The following is a 21,860-nucleotide window of genomic DNA, read 5'->3' as shown; positions in this document are numbered from 1 at the left end:
CCTTATGTTGTAGAAAGCTCTTTTTGTAGCAAGAAGTTAGAAGAATTAAGAATTATTCTGTGGCTTAACAAATAGGGTTGTAGATCATGTTCTTGTCGTGTATATCCCCATCTGTTAAGCTTTTTATGACAGATTGATAGCTTACTGCTTCATATTATAGGTTTAAAACTCTGAAGGAATGAAAGAATTTAAAAAATACACTTTTTGTCTGCTTGAAAGTCATAAAACTGTGGCTTTAACTAGAAGAAAAGATTGCCTTTGAGGAGAGATTTTTCTTATTTCTGTATTTTTTTTTGTCTGCCTGTCTTTTTGCTTGGTCAGCTTCTAGGGCATTTGGCCAGTCAACCAGTACGTTAAGGTTGTATCTTCATGGAGTCATCGAACTGAATGTTTGGGGGAACAGAGTCTGGGGTTCTTATTTAGATGGCATTCTCAAAAAAAAACCTCTTTGAGGATAAATAGATGGTTTCCTGGGTGGATTTTTCTGTAATAAAAACAGTTGACTCAGTTCTATATTTCTGGACACATGGTGGAAGGTAAGGGGAGGAGTCTAGGCTATGGTGTCAACTGCTTTTGTAAATAGCTGTTTCAGTGGAGTTTGCCCACCTGTTCATCAATGCCAGCCAATTTGATATGGAACTCATTTGGCTCTAATATTCCATTGCTCTGCTGGAGACTTGACTGGAAGAAGATAGCTAGTCAAACTAATTTGACTGTTTTACTAAAATAATAAATTGCTGTTTTACACACACACACACAAACACACACAGACACATACAACTTACATTTTATTGTCCTCTCCTTCTCCCCCAACCCCAAATCTCCCCTGTCACTCATAGAAGTTCCTTGAGGGAAGAGCTATTTTTGAATGGGGGATGGGCTTTATATCGCCATCTCCTATCTTAGTACCTGGTACGTGAATAGGTGTTTAATACATACTTGCTTGCTGAATGAATGAAATAGTTAAGTCATAGAGGGGTAGCTATGGTAGAATGAAAATGATTGTGGTTTTAAAATTGTAGGACTTGGGTTCAAATCTAGGCTCTGACACTTATTATCTGTGTGATGTGATCTCATATAAGGGAGCTCACTTAACCTCTCTGAGCTTCAGTTTCCTCATCTGTAAAATGAGAGAGTTATACTACATGACCCTTATGGTCACTTTCAACTCTTAATTCTATGATTCCATGAATGGGAAGAGAACTCTTCCATTTCCATTCTATCCCTTATCCCTCATGGAGGGGTTTGATGATAATTTATAGTCTTCATTTTTGAAAGTAGGGGAAAGGAGCATTAAGGTACAGAACTCCTGGAAACCCTGCCTTAATGATTTGATAGCTTGGAAATTGGCCAGACTATTTTGGTTGTGATTGCTCAATGCTACCAATGCCAAACTCCTCAACTGACCCTCCCTGTCTAAGAATATCATTGTGGCAAGGCCCAGAGCTGACCTCTTGTTTGACCACAGTGTGGACTACTCTTTTTCTTACATCATTATCCTCCTTTTCCTTTTTGTTTAGAGATTACTCAAAGCTAAAGCATTTTTAGTCTACAATGGCTGCTCTGTCCCTTCCTCCACCCCCTTTCCTCTTAACTGAAAGGAGACTGGTGAGTTTGAATCAGGATTGTGAGGTCTGGTACGGGGACAAAAAATAAGAAAAGAAAAGAAAAACATAAATAGGGCATGTGTGGTTGCTGAGCTATGAGTTCCCATGTGTGGAGACCTCAGAGGCAAGAGACCATGGACCACCTGGCAAATACTCAGGGATCTTACAGCTAGAAAGAAGTCTAGCGCTCTGGACCTCTCCAGAACAAGGGGACTGTAAAATCCTATTCTCTGATGTCTCAGGCTGGAGACTTCTGTGAAGGGACAGAGACAAGACAGAGATTGCCAGATGAGAAAGAGGAGAGGGTGAAGAGGTGGAAAAACTGGAACTAGCTTATGGAACTCTTTGGTATTCTGCTCTAGGCTACAAATAAGGGAATTGTGAAAAGGGAAGTATGAGTGGTAGTGGAGATGGAAGGGAAAAGGGGGATGTTGTTTAGGAGTCTGTGACTTGGTGATCTTTCCTGATGAGAGCAAGTTCCCTTTATTAAAGGACCCTGTGAACAGTGTCTTTCAAGTAGTAGGCACTTAATAAATGCTTGTTGAATGATTGAATGAATTCTGCTAGTTAAAAAATAAGTGAATAAAATCTCAAAAGCCCTATTATAAAGCTTTTTGTTTTAAATCAGATCTGTGATTTCTTCAATATAGGAAAGTCCCAGTGAGGAACTTCCTCTAACATTGCCAGCTGGCACCTGCTCAATGACATATAAAGTTGCCTGGGGCACTGACTGGTTAAGTGAATTGCCCAGGGTCACCTAGTCAATGTGTGGCAGAAGCAAGACCTGCTTCCTGATTATGAGGCCAGCTCACTATCTAATATGACCTGCTTTAGTGAAAATAGAGTATTGAACTTGAATTGGATGAATATATATGTATATATATATTTACACACATATATTTATATATAAAAATATATTCAAATTCAAGTTCTTGACTCCAAGTCCAGTACAAAACACACACACACACACACACACACACACACACACACACACTACATATCGATCTAGACAGACAGACAGACAGATAAATAGATAGATGGATAGAGCATTAATTAGATGCTTACTATATACCAAGCACTTTGCTAACCTCTGGGAGTAGAAATAAAAGAAAGCAAGATGGTCTCTGTACTCAAAAAAGCCTATGTTTTATTGAGAAAAGACAACACAATAGGAGAAGCTAGGAGGTGGGAGAGTGGTGTATATACTTAGTGATATGGTGGAAATGTCTAGGAAGTACTATGGAGACCTGAAATTGAGTAAGAGAAGGCCAAAGCTGGCCAATAAAAATCCAGGGTAGCTCTGGGTGGCAGGAGGTGGAGTCCAATTTTCTGGTGGAAAGGAGGAGGGAGATTATTGTCTAAGCGGAGCTGAGTGGAGGTGACATGACCAGAAATGTCTGGGAAGTGAACTTAGTATTTGTATGACCCTAGGAAAGTTGGTTAACTGCTCTAGTCCCTCTAGTCTAGACCCTCAGTCTCTCCATTTGTTAAAATGGGCATAGTAATAGCACCTACTTCAGGGTTGCTGTGAGCATCAAATGAGGTAATATGTGTGAAGTTCTTTGTAAATCTTAAAATATTATGTAAATGTTAGCTATTAATAATATTGGTAGCAATATAGTCATATAAAAGACAGGTTTTGAATGGTGAAGTGCAGTTATCACTGAAATCTGGACCTAGGACCTAGAAAGTACAGGAAAATATGTATGTAGGCTCAGTCCTCAAAAAATTGTGAAGTCAGCAAAGGATACTTTTGTCACCTCCTCCCCTCCCTTTCAACGTGCTCCTTTTCCCTTCTTGGAGAACTTCCCTGTTCATATTCCACACTCATATTGGATGTCCCTTTAAAATAAGGCACAAATTCCCCTTTTCTCAGATTTGTCAATAGATCGGTGATTCTGTTAGAGTGGGTATGATATTCACTAGAATGGATCGTAACTCCTCTATGACTTGTCATCCTTTACAATTCTTGGCTATTTTCCCATAAATCCTCCACAAAGAATCTATACAAGGCTCTGTATTCCTTTTCCTGTTTTTTTGTTTTGTTTTTTTTTTAACATTAAGAGTTCCAAGGGGAAGACATTTCTGTTCAGGTTGTTCTTCAATACTGCATCCACTCATAGGACGAGCCTTGTCAGTGAGTTGCAGTGTGGGAAGAATTATTGACTGCCACTTGTGCCCCCCTTCATTAACACACTTATCTATTATCTATGTACCTATGTATCTTATGTTATCTATCTATCTGACTGATATGACTATATGTCAATGTATCAATGCATCTATTTTAGTTAAACTCCCAAATTCAGAGACCAGCATTATTAAATACAGATCATTATGTTATATGGTAGCTAATGTTTTATATTCATATATACAATTAAAAATTAAAAGACAAAGTTTACAAAGTAGTTTCTTTTTTGAAAAAAAAATAATGATTTAAAGAAGGTAGTAAAATTAATCTTATCTCAATTTTACAGAGGAGTAAATTGCAGCCCAGAAAATTTCACTGACTTGTCTACAGTTCTATATCAGAACACGACTTCAAATTCCAAGTCCAATGTACTTTCTACTACATCAAGTTGCAGGATATGTAAGTATCTATTATACATTTATATGTATAACAGAGAGTCAATTTATATCATTCTCTAATTGTTTCATATGTTAGCTCTTATCTCCCAAATGGAAAGTAAACACTTTGAGGGCAGGGAGGGGAAAGGGCCTTATATATCTCTGCGTTCTCCAAAGTGCTTAGTGTAGCATTCTGCACACAGTAGGTATCCAATGACTATTCGTTACAATCATTTGATTGTCCACTGGGAAGGTATATTTTATGGGTTACCTTGAATCTTGTGGTGGTACATAATTCCAATGATATATTTATTTCCTCCACCGACATCCCTTCACTGCAAGTTAATTTTAAGTTATTTCCCCCCTTTCCATCTAGCATATTATTGGCTAGAATGCCAAATTCTTAAAAAAAAAAAAAGACTGATTTCCCGGGAAACACAAGGGACTCTCATAAGTCTAATCCCATTACTGATACCCAGGGGACTTTTACATGCTCCATTTCCAACCTAGGCCAGTTTGCCCCTTCCTTAGGTTATCTGGTGTCTTCCTGCTCCACATTGATTCTGAACCCAGTGTAGAGGTATACAGCTCAGAACTCCTGAACTCAAGAGATCCAGTATCCTCAGCTTCCATTTTGTTAGAATTACAGGCATGTACCACTGTCCCCAGACAGAGTCAACTTATCTTAATAGTAGCTTTTTGGGGCATGAGTATCCAGAAAGGAATTTAAATCTTCAACTGATGGGAAAAAAAGAAAAGAAAAGAAAAGAAAAGAAAAGAAAGAAAAGAAAAGGAAAGGTAAGGAAGGGAAGAAAAAGGAAAGGAAGAGAAGGGAAGGGCAGATGGGGGTATCATTTATATTCCAAAGACAAATTCCATATTTATTATCTTTGGATGATCTGCTATTTCCATTTTTCAACTCCATTGATCCCCTCTACAAATACAAATATTTAAGAGTTACTTGTACATTATGTTAATACTTATCGTCTTTTTATTCTTTTCATATTTGTCATTCTTTTAATTATGAACTTAGACATCAACAAACATAGTTATTTCAATATACAAAGAATAAAAAAAGAGGTCACTTGTGAAATGAGAAACTTCCATTTTGCAATTTTTTTCAAGGTATATATTAATTTAACATGATAGTAACTAAACTGCCCTGCCAGTCTGTATCCCCTTCTAAATTTCCCTTTGCTCTCTTCTTTGAATTTTTTAATGCTTTATGGTTTCTCTTTTCTTTTTTTGCATCGTTACGATTATGTTCCATACCCCTTCCTCAGAGATCCCTGTGCCCAAAGGAGTACAGTGAAGTAAAAAAAAACTGCACATTGGACATGCTTGACAATACATGTTTTATTCTGAACCTCTGTTCTGAACCTTTCTGCCAAGAGGTGGGATGCATGCTTCATAATTTGTTTTCTGTAGTCATGACTGTTCATTGAATTGATCAGAGTTTTTTATTCTTTCCAAGTTGTTTTCCTATATATTTTTGTAGTGAGTGTACAAATTGTTCCTCTGGCTCTGTTTTAATTCATTCTTCATCAGTTCCTACAAGTTTTTCCAGGTTTCTCTGAATGTCCTTTTGGTCACTTATGACACAATAATATTCCACTATATTTATATACCATAATTTGTTCTGCCGTTCTGTAATTGATGGGCACCCACTTTACTTCCTGTTCTTTTCTACAACAAAAAGTGCTGTTATAAATATTTTCATACATATGGACTCTTTTTCTCTGTCTTTGATGTTTCTGGGGTCTGTGCCTACTGAAAGGTTTATTTTAAAAAGATAATGTAATTTTTCTTTAACATGTTCTTATTTTTAAGTTGTTCTTTGACATGCTACTGTTGTCAGGCCTATCCATAAAGTAAGGCAAATTTGGAGGGTGGGGAAGCCTCAAGCTTTGGAATAGAGGTTACCAAATGAGTACCAGGAAGTCTAATCTACACCAGTGTACCATCAAAACAAAATGGAAGAGAGGATCGCAATGGCCCATCATGAGGTGCTAAAAAAAAGTCCTGAAGCCTTCATAAATAAAAATGGTCCATCTTCACCAAAGCAATGCAGGTGGGGCTGGCTGCTTGGCAACAAGGTCAACTCCAAATTCTTCATAAATTCTTTAGGTCTTTTTGTGACATCTTCCTTTCTTTTTCCCTTTCCAAGCTACTCTTGTCTATAGAATCCTAAACTCTTCAGGTCGGAAGGGAGAGACAATCTAACCTGATCCTTTCCCAAATCATAAATCCTCTCTACAACACAGTCCTGATGTAAGAAGTGCTGATCCAAACTCTGCCTGAAGGCCTCCTGTGATACTGAATTCATCACTTGCTGAGGTGATCCATTCCACTCTGGGCAACTCCAATTGTTAGGAAGTTTTCCCTGTTAATATAAAATGTTGATATAAATATATAAAGATGTTGATATAAAATCTACCTTTTTGTAACTTTTACCTTTTATCCTAATTCTCCCTCCTAGGACCAAAGAAATTGAAGTTAATCCCTCATCCCCACAAGACCCCTTCAAATAGTTGAAGTCACATAACATGGCCCTACTAAATATTTTCCTTTCCACATGAAAAATTCCCAGCTCTTTTAACTCTTCCTTTCACTGCCTGGTTTCTAGTTCTCCTACTGTCCAGATGATCTTCCTCTGGACGTGTTCCAGATATCAACATCCCTTCTAAGGTCCAGCACTGAGAACTGGACACAACTGATATGCCAGATGTGATACGGTAAGATGAGAAGAGTAGAGCACAATTATTACTTCCTTCATTCTGGATATTATTTTTCAATGAATACAACATAAAACTAGAATAGGCAGCATGGCATCATGGATAGAGGACCAGCCTTACGATTAAGAATATCTGGGTTCAAGTATTGTCTTTGATGTGTTCCAGCTGTGTTGCCATGGGTAACACATTTAGTCTCTTTGACTAGCTCTCTAATATAACATTGCTGAAATCACAGATTTGAATTATTATTATTATTATTTTTAAAGGATTGCATTAGCTCTTTTGGCTGCCTTTCACATTGCTGACTCATGTTGAGTTTGCAGTCCACTAAAACATGGTTTTTTTTTTTTGCCTTGTTTTAATTGCTTTATAGCTAGGTCTCCCGCATCCTGTATTTGTGAGACTGATTTTTAACTCCCTTGGTTTCCTCTTTAGTTTCAATGCATTGCTTCAGTATAACAATATCAGTTTGGATTTTGATTATGTCATCCTACCTTTTAGCTATCCTCCCTCCATTTGCATCATCTGAATATTTAATAAACATTTCATTCCCACCTTCATTCAAGTCATTGCTAAGATATTGAACAAATCAGGCCAAAGGTAGAGCACTATGGCATGCCTCCTTTCAACAGTCCATTAATCAACCCTCTAGGTTTGGCCGGCCAAATATTTTGAAGCCATACTATCGAACCATTATTCTGTCTGCTTCTCTACTCTGTCTTGTCCACAAAGATACCATGAAAGTTTATTTATTTATTTTTAACGAAATGTCTTTCTGAAACTTAGATATTCTAGGTCCATGCCATTTACCTGATCCACTCATCTAGTTTAACCTGTCAAAAAAAGACAATGAGGTTATTTTGGTATGACTTTTTTGGTCTTAAATATGTTTTAGTGAATTAAATAATAAATTTAAGTAAATGAGTTTTTTCTTTTTCCTCATTAATTTATTTTGATTTATTAACAATCACTTCCATAAGCTTTTGAGTTTTAAATTTTTCTCTCCCTCCCTCCCCACCTCCTTTCCCAAGATGGCACACAATCTGATACAACCTATACATATACATTCCTATTAAACATATTTTCGCATTAGTAATATTATAAAGAAGAATTAGAACCAATAGGAGGAACCACCAGAAAGAGAAAACAAAACAAAACAGAAGAAAAAAAATAGATAGTATGCTTCAATCTGCATTCAAACTCCATAGTTCTTTCTTTGGATGTGGATAGCATTTTCCATCATGAGACCTTTGGAGATGTCTTAGATCCTTGCATTGCTGAGAAGGGCTAAGTCTATCAATGTTAGTCATTGCACAACGTGGCTGTGTATAATGTTCTCCTGGTTCTTCTCACTTCACTCAGTTAAATGAGTTTTTTTAAAAAGACTTATTAAATAAGTCTTTTGTCTTTGTTCCTACCATTTTCAGTTTGGAGATACTATTTTTCAACCAAGAAACACTCCCATAATACAATGGCTCTTTAATCTCATGGTTGTTGGTATTCTCTCCATTGATGTAAATCTTACACTAAGCACATTTGCCCATTCTGTGTAACTTTCATAGATGTCCTTCCATAAGTTCATCTCGAGGATTCTAGCCAATGTGCTGAAGACGTTTCTCATATTCTTTCTATATTGCAAGGATGCACATGGGATATCTGTTTTTCCCTTGCTCTACTTATGTGACAAGTCCATCTTTCTTTTTCAATCACTGATTTCTTTTACGGAACTCTTGCACTACTTCTGTTGTATATAATGTGTTGCAGTCTGCTCCTGACAACCATGCATGCTTCCATTGTTCATTGGGTTATTCTTGACTTTATTTCTTTAGAGACCGTTGTTCCTGTATGACTTTAATTCAGAGATTCTTGTTCCTGTATGACTTAAAGGTTTACATCACCAGAAGAAAATTGGTATTAAACATATTGGCTTTTGTTTCAGAAAACAAAACCAAAGTAGAAACTGAATAATTCCATTTTTTTTGTCATCCATTTACATCAGCTCCTCTGCCGCTAGCAGTGCTCCTACCTCTTTTTTGTTCTTCTTACCTCCATTACAGCAAAGAATACTCTTTTTGTAAACTTCAGCATTTTAAAATAGTTTCTCTGAATTCTGGGCTTTAGTCTTCCTGACACATTTTTATAGGATCTTGTTATTCTTTTGAATCCATCTTGTTACCTGTCTTGACTTCTATCTCTTGTATGTTTCCCTTTAAAATCTGAGTTCATCAATGAACTTCCTGTGTAGTCACATTGTTCTTCTGATACTCTTCTGCTGGAGGAGTTTCCCCTATGTAAAAATGCTATCTTGTATACGCAGCACATAGTATTGTAGATCATAGCTCTAAAGTTGGAAGGCACCTTAGAGGCTATTGCATCTACTTGAAGCCCTCATTTAATAAATGAGAAAACTGAGGCACTGAGCAGTTACGTAACTTGCTTGGCGTTACATAGCGAATAAGCAGCTGAAGTATGACTTGAATTCAGGTGGGCACTTACTGACTTCGCTATGCTTGAAATTAACCAAGGTTGCTTCTACCTGCTGCCTTCCTAGACTTCCATCCTCCAGTATCTTAAGCCTTCTCCAGATACAGACCTCTTATGTCAGAAACCTGTAAATTGAATTTATTCAGAGCAAAAGCTACTTTTTAATCCTTATGGTATATTATTTTCAGAATATTTTCATATCCATTAATTTATTTGTTCCCCATAACGATTTTAGAGAAATGAGAAAGCAATCATATCAGTTAGTAATTGTGGGTGTTTGGCCATCAGGCAGAAGAAATGCCTTTCATCTTTTCATCAGTTTGACATTTTACCTACTTTGAAATTTATTGAAAACCAATCTCTGAGGGACTTTAAAATTGCACTGTCTCCAATGTGGAATAATTCTTCAAGTAGTCATCCTCAGCTGTTCTCTCTTCTTTATTCTTCTTAAGTGCTAAAAAAATCAAATAAAGAGAAAAGAAAACACCCTTTGTGTATAAAAATACTTATAGCAGTTTTTTAGTAGCAGCCATAAGCTGGAAACTAATATATTGACCACCTATTGGAAAATAGCTAAACAAATTGTGGTATATGGATGTAAGAGAATATTACTGTGCCATAAGACTTGATGAAATGGACAGTTTCAGAGGAAATTGGGAAGACCTCTATGAATTGATGCAAAGTGAAGCAAGTAGAACTAGAAAATTTATAGTGATGACATTCTAGAGAAAAACAATTTTGACTTTACAACACTGATCAATGCAATGATAAGCCATGAGTCCAGAGGACTGAAAAAAAAAGAAACATGCTATCCACCTCTTGCCAGAAAAGCAATGCATTTAAAATGGAAAAAAAGGCACACATTTTTGGACATGGACAATGTGGAAATTTGTTTCATTGTATGGCACATATTTGTTATGAGAATCTTATTTTTCATTCAAAGAATTGTCAGTGAGGAGGGACAATGGGAAAGAGAAATTCCTGTAAAAATAAATATTTTTTTAAAAGAAAAAGTAAGAAAATATGGCTGAACTTCACTAAGTACATAAAGAAGAAATTCATGTTGCAAGCAGTGCCAAATGAACCCAGGGATTGATTCTCAAGATATCTTGATTTAAAACAAAGTAAAAGATGGTGCCTATATCTAAAATAGTGATTAATAAGACATCTCTACTACTGACTTATGCCAAATTTCAGTCTCTGCAGCATCTTTCTGAGAACGATCCATGCAAATATTGAGTACATCTTCAGTGAGGATAATAAGCAAGGTATTCCCTCAATGAAGGTAGTAGGAAGGCTTTTGAAGACAATATTTTTCAATAGGCCACATCTTTATGATCACAACTGGATTGAAATAAATAGCTAATATAAGATCTTGCTTTATAGGAGCCTGTCCACAATCTATCTCTGATGCTACTTTTTTAGACTTATTTATTATTATTTCCTATTACTTATTTTCTATTCGAGTCAATCTGGCTTACAAACTACCCTATGTTTCTCTATCTTTTGCCTGTACATAATAATAATAATAATGATAACAACTAGAATTTATATGGCACCTACTATGTGCCAGGCACCGTGCTAAGTGCTTTACAATTATTTATTCATTTGATCCTCACAACAGACCTGGGAGGTATGTGCTATTATCATTCCCATTTTACAGTTGAGGAAACTGAGGCAAACAGAAGTTTAATGACTTGGTTAGAATCACTTAGTAAGAGTCAGGCCACATTTGAACTCAGATCTTTCCTACTTCAGGGCCAGCACTCTATTCAATGCACTCTCCCATACTTCCGACCTGCCTCTTAGAATCCCTAGTTTTTGTTTGAAGTTCAGCTCAACACAGCTGCCACCTTCTGCATGAGGCCTTTCTTGATATCCCATGTGTTGGTGTTTTTTCCTTCTAGAACTTTTTATTTCATTATATTTACTTTATATTCTTTAGGAGAATATAAGCTTCTTGAGTGTAAGGACTGCATTTTTTTGGGGGGGGGAAGGTTTTGTCTTCACTGCTTCTAGAATAGTGCCTTGCACATAGTAATTGTTAATAAATGATTGTTAAATTGATAAATGATCAAATGATATGGACAGACAGTTTTCCAATGAAGAAAGCAAAATAATTTATAGTCATATGGGAAAATACTCTAAATTATTATTGAATAGAAAAATGCAAATTAAAACAACCTTGAGATATCATTTTACTATCAGATTGACTAAAATAATTCAAGGGGAAAGTGACAAATGTTGGAGGGGATGTGGAAAAATTGGGAGTAATTCATTATTGGTGGAATTTTGAACTGATCCAACCATTTTGAAGAGCCATCTGGAATTATGCCCAAAGAATTATTAAACTACCTGTCCCCTTTGACCCAGCAATTCTACTACTAGGTCTATTTCCAAAGATGATTAGGAAAAAAGGAAAAGAACCTAAATATTCTAAAATGTTTATAGCAACTCTCTTTGTGGTAACAAAGAACTGGAAATTGTGGGAATGTCTGCAATTGGGAAATGACTGAACAAGTTGTGGTATATGATTATGATGGAATACTACAGTGCTGTAAGAAATGATGAGTTCAATGATCTTAGGAAAATATGGATAGACTTGCATGAAATAATGAAAAACAAAATGAGTAGAACTAAGGGAACATTGTATACTGTAATTGTAATGATATTTTAAGAACTTTGAGCAAATAAGTCATTTTGACTATTAAAATACCCAAAGGACATATACAGGAAGACTCTATCTGCATCCAGAGAAAGAACTGATAAATAGAAGTATGTATAGAATGATTTTACACACACACACACACACACACACACACACACATTTGTGTCTAATGGTAGTCATCTTTAGAGCAGGGTTGGAGGAAGAAGAAAAAAAAAGAAATTTACATGATAACTTTATTCTATATTTAAAAGGAATACCAAGTTGTACACAACAGGTTTGTAATTTCATGTGCAATCATCTTTTTTTTATTATACTGTCATACTTGTTTCAATTTAATAAATTAAAATAAATAAAAATTTAAAAATAAATGATTATTAAATTGAACTGAGTTGGGTTTCATTCATCATTAACAAGGATAGATCTGCTAAGAAGGATTTGTAGAAAGCTTTGTACAAGAATGGCAGAACATGAGAAGTATATAGATGAGTTGCGATCTGTATCTGTGAAGAATGTATTTAACATGGTAATGCACATTATAAATTTGAAGGTTCTCTTTGGACAAAGCTTGCCCCACACATCCATCAAAATTAAATAACACTGTATGACAGCTATAACTGTAGGAGGAAGGCTGAAATGGTGGAAAGAAAGCTGGCTTTGGAAGTAGATGCTCTGGGTTCACATTGAGCTTCTGACAGTTACCTTGGACAGTCCTTTAACAACTCCTCGATTCTAATTTTCTAAAATATAAAATGAAGGGATGAGGCTTGCTAGTTTTTGAGATCTCTTTTGGCTCTACATCTGTGGTCAGTAGAAGTAACTTTGTTTAATTATTCACTGAATGTTGACATCAAGAGAAATATTAAATAAGGTTAGATACAGACAAAAGGTGTTGAGTAGTGTTATGGACAGATCCCAAATATCATCTAAAGAAAAGATTTTCAATGAAGAAGTAGCATGGTGTAAGGAGAAAGGTACTGGCTCTGGAGTCAGAAGCCCTGTGGGTTCACATCCTTGTTCTGACACTGTATTCATAAGCTTGGGCAAGTCAGATAACCTCTCTTGTCTCAGTTTTCTCAAATACAAAATGAGGATTTTTGCCTTAGATGACTTCTAAGGTTCCTTCTGTCTCTCAATCTATGATGCTATGATGCTTTCTTTGCTTGGTCCAGAGGAAAAAAAAACAAAGAAATGTGTAGAAATCACAGTTATTTTGGTGCTTAATATAAAAAGCAACACAACAATTAGAGCTTCTCAACAGTTAAAGTAAAATTGGCTTTCCGGAGAGGTAATGAGTTCCTTATCACTACATGTCTTCAAATAATAGGCTAAATGAATGCTCAGGAGGAATACCGTAGACGAACGCTGAGTTCTCTTCCAAATTTGAGATAATCTGTGATTCTCTTATTCAGAAAGCCTGAAGTGAGTGGGAATTGAGGCTTGGTAAAATGATGTGAGAGGATGTCTCTCAGACCCAGGCTTCTTGTTGATCTTGATTTTGGCTAAATGGGAAGGGGAGGGCAGATAACAAACCCTCATCTCCAAGAGCTGTATTTTGACTTGTAGTTGAGTGAATACTGATTCCCTAAATATTTCTCCATGAAACATTTCACCAACCACCAAGAGGAAATAGAACCAGCAGGGATGCATAGCACCATCAACCACAAATAAGCCTGTCTCTGCCAACACGTCACGTTTCTCAAGGCCTCAGTCTCCCACTCTGATGCTGATGATATCAGCGCTGATATTTAGTGCTGATGATAATCATAATAACTCACATTTTAAATGGTGCTTTACAATTTACAAAGTACTTTCCTCACTATGAATTTGTGAGGTAGGTAATAAAAGGTTTTCTTTTTTTTTGAGGGGGGAACATACTTTATGGAAACACAATCACATTTTTTTTCTTTGAAAGTGTTGGCCCCGACCTAATGAAGCTCTAAGGGGTGGGGTGGGGTGGGGTGGGACGGTAGGCCAATGACAGTCAGGGGCGATTCTCAGTAGGAATCAACATAGTATATAATTATGAGTCAAGCTCTCTCCAGGGATGTAAGATTACCAGAGAAAAATGAAATAACATTACATCCCACAAGAATAAAGATACATTAGAGAAAGCTGACTCCTGAGAAAGAATACACAGCCTAAGGAAGTTCCCAGCATTAGAATGTCTCATGATGTTTCTTTCTTTTCCTGATCCTTAGTCAGAGAAACACATACTGTGCATGGAATTTCATGAAGGCTGTCCCTTACTGATAGGAAAAGTTCAAATTCTAGCCTTTCAAGCAAATGTATCAGGAAAGCAACAAACATTTCTAGGAAAGAAGTCCCTATCTTTTGTGCCAACCCGTAAACCTCAGTGAAGGTATATTTGGGTTTTATTCATGCCTCTTCCTCTTCTTTATGTCCAATGAAGCTAATGACCATTAATAGAAACTCCCATAGATAGATGGGCTTGGTCATCAATAGAATATCCATATATTTAGGGATGATCAGAGAAGTCTCTGATTCTTTGGACTAGGACACCTCTCATGGAGCTGGATAAATGATTTGAATCATGTGCTGAGGGACCTTGGCCTCACTAGGATGACACATAATTCCTAATTGGGCCCTACTCATTGGGTGCCATTTTAAAGACAAATGAAGAGTCTCACCCAATCAGTTGGTTTGTTATCCTAGCAAGGTGTATGGACCTTACCAAAGAGCCAGAGTCCAACTCCATGGTAGGTGTCCTATTTCCCAAGATAGGCCTTCCTTTAATCATCTCTACTACACCCCATTTAAATGTAGAAGAAAACAACAAAAATAAGTTCAATTATTGTTCCACATTCCATAAGTCAGGCATTTCCCTTTTTCTTTTGCCAAATAGCCACTGAACATTGTTCTGCATTCAGAAATAATTTTCTAGATCTATTTTTCTCCCTTTAGGTCAACTCCCAAATCAGAATAAGCATCAGTGACACCTGTTTTACCCCAGGGTCACCTCAGCTTCTCCTCACCAGCTTCCTAGCTGATAAAATTAATCTGGGGATTTCTGACTGGCTCACCAGAGAAAAGGCAGTTATGGGATAACCACACAATGAGCTTGTGGTTAGAAGAATAAAAGTAGAGTGAAATCCCCTTGTGATGATTTCCAGAGGGTCAAGCGAAAGAAATGGCAAAAGGAGGAAATGTTCTAACTGGGAAACATTAAAAAGGGACAAAACATTCAACTGGGCATTCTCTGAGGAAAACAAGACCATGGTAAGTGGCCTTTGTGGTAGAACCTAGGAGATAAAGAAACCTCACTCAGAAATCACATAGGACGTCTTTCTGAGGTGGTGGCTGAGACTCACTTTGGAGGAAACCAAGCCTAATGGTTTGTTAGAGATTAGTTTCTACTTGAACATAAAAGTTCTTCTTTTGGGGATGGGGAACAGAGCAGAGTTTGATGAGAGAGGAAAAGGAGTATTTGAAAAGGATGGTGGAGGTTGGCTTCAGATCAATTCCAGGGACACAATTTTCTTTAGAAATAAATAACATTCCCTTTTGGTATGAGGGGAGAATGCTTAAAATGATGACACATAAGCCTTTCCACTACTAGAATGGGAGTTCTGGAGAACTGGGTCCAGCTGCTCTGAGGTACAAGCCCTAGTACTTAATAGTCTACAACAGTAGTAGCATAAAGCTTCAGGGATACAGGATTTAAGCGGTCCAACTTATGTCATACTTACTTGACTTGAGCCCTACCCAGAAGCCTGGGCAGTATTCCCCACTAAGCTGCTCAGAGGTCTGGCACAAACTCACCATTTAATCAGTAATGAGCGTTCATGAAGGGCTTATTACATACCAGGTACTTTACTAGTAACTGTGAATGTAAAGACAAAAATAATATTGTTCCTGATTTCAAGGAGCTTATATATTCATAGGGCAGACAACACAGAGGAGCACTATGGCAGAATGGAAAAACCACTGACTGCAGAGTGCTGGGGGTAGACCCAGCTTCTAATACATTCGACCCGGTGACTTTGGTCAAGTCATTTGACTTGATGAGATTCGGGCTTTGTGGTCTCTGTGGTTCCTTCCAGCACTAGGTCTGTTATCCCAAGTGCTTTGCACAGTGCTTGGTATATAATCTTGTCGACTTGATTATATGTATATATATGTATATACAAGATATACATATATATGTATAAATGTATAAAATGTATATGTATAAAATGTATAAAAGATGTATAAATACATCTTTATAGGAATTATGTTATGTAGCATAATATATTTGTTATATATTATATACATACACACAATACATACATACATATACATGTGAAGATATGCAGATATACATATACAATACACATACACATATATCCACACATATCCACATATGCACATATACAGTCATAATGTGTTTATGTGTGTGTGTATATACACACATACATGTATGTACTCATATTACACAGACACACATATGCAACTAGATGGTCGGATAGAGCCTGGAGTCAGGAATATCTGAGTCCAAATCCAACCTCATACGCTTACTAGGTCCAGGACCCTGGGCAAGTCATTTAATGTCTGCTTGCCTTAATTCACTGGAGAAGAAAACCACTCTAGTGGCTTTGCCAAGAAAACCCCATGAACAGCATCGACATGCTATGATACGAGGGGTTACGAAGAATTGGACAAAACTGAACAATTGAACATTAACAAACGTATATACATACACATATAAATAATTATATATGTGTATATAATGATGATGATGGAGAAGTTGCTCAGTCTTAGGTCCTAGAGTAGGAATTATAGAGATCATCCATCTGATTCCTTTATTTTATAGATTAGAACGCTGACGCCCAGAGAAGGGAAATGACTTGGAACTGGGAAAGTGACTTGGAGATTGGAATCTAAATGCTATGAGTACAACATCCAGTCTTATCTTCTCTATGTAACACTGGCAAACATATGGGTCAGAGTATCTTTCTTACAAAAAGAAAACTCAGAGCCAACAAATAAGTAACCCCAAAGATTCCAGAATAAAAGTTCCAAGAACCCTCAGAGTGTCAGCAATATCAGGAAGAGATGAAAATGATAGATATTATCTACATTGGTCTTTCTGCTGGGCTGCCCAATATAACCGCAGTTGGTGGCTTCTCTGTGTTGCTTTCTCCTCTAGATCCCTACAGCGCTCATTCTGTTAAGTAGGTCCTAATAGGGTATAGGGCAGTGGTGTCAAAATCAAATAGAAACTGGAGGCCATTAAATGGGACACAAAGGTCCCTCTGGACCACGCATATTGACTTAGAAAAGCATGTATTAAGATTATCTATGTTCTAGTGTATTTTTATTTATTTTGTTAAATATTTTCCAATTACATTTTAATCTGGTTTGGGTAACATTCAGGAGCACTCCATGTTTGACATCCCTGGTGGAGTGAGATCATTGTCATATGCCTCACTCACCTGGCTTCTCCAACCGAAGTTGAACTGAACAACAATAATTAATAATAATAATTCTTTATGTAATACTTTAAGGTTTGAACAAAGAGGTTTATCCCCTTTGATCCTCACAACTCTCTGTTTTACAGGTGATGAAATTGAAGGAGACTTTTAGAGGATCATACAGTTAGTAAGTGTATTCTAATTCTAATTTGGGTCTTTCTGACTCTTAAGTCTAGTGCTTTATACTACTCAGCTGTCATAGGAAGCTCCTGCGTCCTCATTAGTGTCCCTTTTAGGCCCCTCTAGCCCCTGACTCTACTGGAGACATGAAGCCCCTGCAGTGGGTTACCAGAGTGTAGAACTCCTACCTATATGAACTTGCAATGCCTTCTCCCATCAGCCCAGGCATGAGCTTAATACCATTTATCCCAAGAGGACTATACCTCTGTCCATTACCTCCTTCCACTTCACTCCCAATATATGTAAACCACCCTCAGATGGTTTACAGTTCAAAGACCATTTGAGTTGGGAAGAAAAGATTTGAACTAGGGTTATAACAATAACTAAATCAAGCAGTCAACTTTGATTATCTATTCCCCATAATATAAATAATTTAATGTGACACCAGGTCATCACAGGAGTTTGAAAGAAGGTTTTAATGGAGGCAAAGAAAGGATAGTGGGGACTCTAGCCACAAATTTCCCCAGGCAGGCACCACCATGAAGATAGGAGGCTAAATTAAATATTATAAATAGTGTTCTTTGAAAAACGTTATGAAACTCCATGAATGTCAGCTATCATCATCATCACCATCATCATCATAACAAAAAGGAAGGCATGGCAAAATAGATAGAGAGTTGGTCTTGGAGCTAAGAAGACCTGGAGCTCAAAGTTCCACTCTGACACATCCTGGCTGTGTGATCCTGAGTAAATGATGTAACTTCTCAGGGCTCTAGGCAATTATCTAAGATCATAAGTTAAAGAGAAGTCATGGTGGCTTTGACCTGCTCTATTTTCTCATCCTAGGTGAGTTTGCTCCCTCCTTAGGCATCCTAGAGGTCTTTCACTCCCAGAGGGCTCACCATATTCTGATTAACCCTATAGAAGCTCAGAATTCCTACACTCAAGTGATCCACCAGTCTCGGCCTCCCCAGAGGCAGGAACAACAGGTGTGTGCCACCATTCCCAGATGAATTGCATTGTTGGAGTCCCCTCACTGGGAGCTTCCTATACCAATGAAATCACAGGTCCATTTCTTTCCATGTCCCTAGGATAACTAGGAAGACCTGAGTTCAAATTCAATCTGGGTTCAAATTCAGCCTTAAGAGACTTACTAGTTGTGTGACCTTGGACAAGTCACTTAACCTCTATTTCCTTCAATTTTCTTATAGATAAAATGAGGATAATAATAGCACTTACTTCCCAGGGTTGGTGTGAGAGTAAAATTTTTTTTTTGTTTTTTCTTTTTTGGTGAGGTAATCAGGGTTAAGTGACTTGCCCAGGGTCACACAGCTAGTAATTGTCAAGTGTCTGAGGTCGGATTTGAACTCAGGTCCTCCTGACTCCAAGGCCAGAGCTCTCTATCCACTATGCCACCTAACTGCCCCTACTTTTATTTTATTTATTTATTTTTTTGGTGAGGCAATCCCAATTGCCTCAAGTTAAGTGACTTGCCCAGAGTCACACAGCTAGTGAGTGTTATGTGTCTGAGGCTGGATATGAACTTAGGTTCAAAATTCTTAGCATATAGTGACTGGAGCACAGTAAGAGCTATATAAATGCTAGCTATTAGATGATATTGTATAGGTTATATATCACCATCTGTTGAAAAGGATGAAAAAGCAGAGAAATTCAATGAAGTCCTTGAGATCCTCTAAAGCAAGTCAATGTGTGTGTCGGCACTAAGTGATTTCAATGGGGTGAAAAATATTTTAGAAAATATGGTTCATGGGGGCAACTAGATGGTGCAGTGGGTAGAGTACTGGCCCTGGATTCAGGAGGACCTGAGTTCAAATTCAGCCTCAGACAAATAACACTTACTAGCTGTGTGACCCTGGGCAAGTCACTTAACCCATCGCCTAGCAAAAAAAAAAATAAAATATGGTTCAGGATTGTGAAATAGAAGAGTGTCAAGGCTTGAAGACCTTTCATTGAAATCATGTTGCACAGGTGAATATTTTCTTCCAGAAGAGTGAGGTGATAGAAATAATGAGTACCAAATATTAAAATATCACAATGTAGTAGCAAATAGAGATAGAAGATGTTTAATTTAATGGAAAATCTAGTTGCTGCCTCTCAGCTGCTTCTCACCTTCAGGTGGATGGAGCCACCATTTCCAAACTCCTCCCTTCAGTGGACTTAGTGACTTATATAGTCAACCCTTTAACTCCATCCAGAAGTATATGTTTGTGTGTTGGGATAAATGTTTCATGACTGACTTTCCCTCTCAGTTTTCTACTCAACTCCCTCCTGCCCCACAAAAAGTATGCCTACACATTTTCAAGGTTAATTTGTATTACTAACATCTTCTCCACCAGTTTCTTAAGTCTAGAAAACAAAATTATAAAGTCCCAATTTTGTAGCATTTGCCTATTCTGAAATATAAACGTTCATACTGATTTTTTAAAAATTTTATTTTCAGTTCCAGATTCTCTCCTTCCCTCTAGCTCATCCTCCATCGAGAAGGCAAAAAAAAAATACCATATTCATTATATGTTGGAAATTATGCAAAACATTTTCACATTAACCATATTGCAAAAAAAGTTAGAAAAATAAAGTAAAAGAAAATTTGCTTCAATCTGCACTCTGAGTCTATAAGTTCTCTCTCCAGAGGTGGATAGCAATTTTAATCATGAGTCCTTTGGAATTGTCATAGATCATTGTATTGATCAGTTACTAAATCTTTCACTGTTGATTGTCGTTACAATATTCTTGTTACTGTGTAAGATGTTCTCCTAGTTCTGCTCACTTCATTTTGCATCTGTTTATATAGGTCTTCTCAGGTTTTTCTGAAATTATCTCCTTTGTCATTTCTTATCACATAAAAATATTTCATCACAATCATATATCACAACTTGTTTAGCCACTCCTTAATTTATGGTATACAGTTATGTTGGTCTATGCCTAGTTTCTGCCAGAATGCTTCCCAGTTTTCCCAGAAATTTTTGTTGGGTAGTGAGTTCTTGCCCCAATAGCTTGGATCTTTGGATTTATCAAACACTAGATTATGATGGTCATTTACTTCTGCATTTTGTGTCCCTAATCTATTTCATTGATCCACTACTCTATTTCTTATGTAGTACTAGATTGCTATGATGATTACTGCATTGTAGTATAGTTTTAGATCTGGTACTACTAGTCTACCTATCTTCACCTTCCCGCCCCCCCCCCCTAAATTACCTTGATATTCTTGACCTTTTGTTTTTCCAGATGAATTTTGTTATTTTTTCTAGCTCCATAAAATAATTCGTTAGTAGTTTGGTATGGCACTGAATAAGTAAATTGATTTACAGAGTATTGTCATTTTTATTATACCAGCTCAGTCTATTCATGAGTAATAGTTCAGTTGTTTAGATATGTCTTCATTTATGTGAAAAGCGCTTTGTAGTTGTGTTCATATAGTTCTTAACATGTCTTGTCAGGTTAACATCCAAGTATTTTATACTGTCTGCAGTTATTTTATATGGAATTTCTCTTTCTATCTTTTCCTGCTGGGTTTGTTGGTAATATATAGAAATATTAATGATTTATGTGTATTTCTTTTATATCACAACTTTGCTAAAGTTGTTAATCATTTTGACTATTTTTTTTTTAGTGGACTCTCTAGGGTTTTCCAAGTATAACAATTGCATGATCTGCAAAAAGTGATAGTTTCATTTCCTCATTGCCTATGCTCACTCCTTCAATTTCTTTTTCTTGCCTTATTGCTATAGCTAGTATTTCTAGTACAATATTGATAATAATGGTGACAATGGACACTTTTACTTTTCCCCCTCAATCTTATTGGAAAGGCTTCTAGTTTATCTCTTTTACATATAGTGTTTGCTCTTGGTTTTAAGTAGCTACTACTAATTTTAAGAAAAGCTCAATTTGTTCCTATGCTTTATTGTGTTTTTAATGGAAATGGACATTGTATTTTGTCAAAGCTTTTGATGCATCTATTGATATAATAATATGATTTTTTGTTGCTTTTGTTATTGATATAATCAATTATACTTATAGTTTCTGTGATAATGAATCAACCCTGCATTCCTGGTATAAATGCCACCTGGTCATTTTGAATGATCTCTGTGATATAGGGCTATAATCATCTTGCTATTATTTTATTTAAAAATTTGCTTTAATATTCATTAGGGAAATTCATCTATAGTTTCTCCATTTTTATTCTCCC

This window comes from Vombatus ursinus, unplaced genomic scaffold (assembly GCF_900497805.2).
Source record: "Vombatus ursinus unplaced genomic scaffold, bare-nosed wombat genome assembly UNPS02014798.1, whole genome shotgun sequence".
Taxonomy (NCBI): Eukaryota; Metazoa; Chordata; class Mammalia; order Diprotodontia; family Vombatidae; genus Vombatus; species Vombatus ursinus.
The sequence above is the reverse complement of the archived record's forward strand: the minus strand, read 5'-3'. Positions refer to the sequence as shown.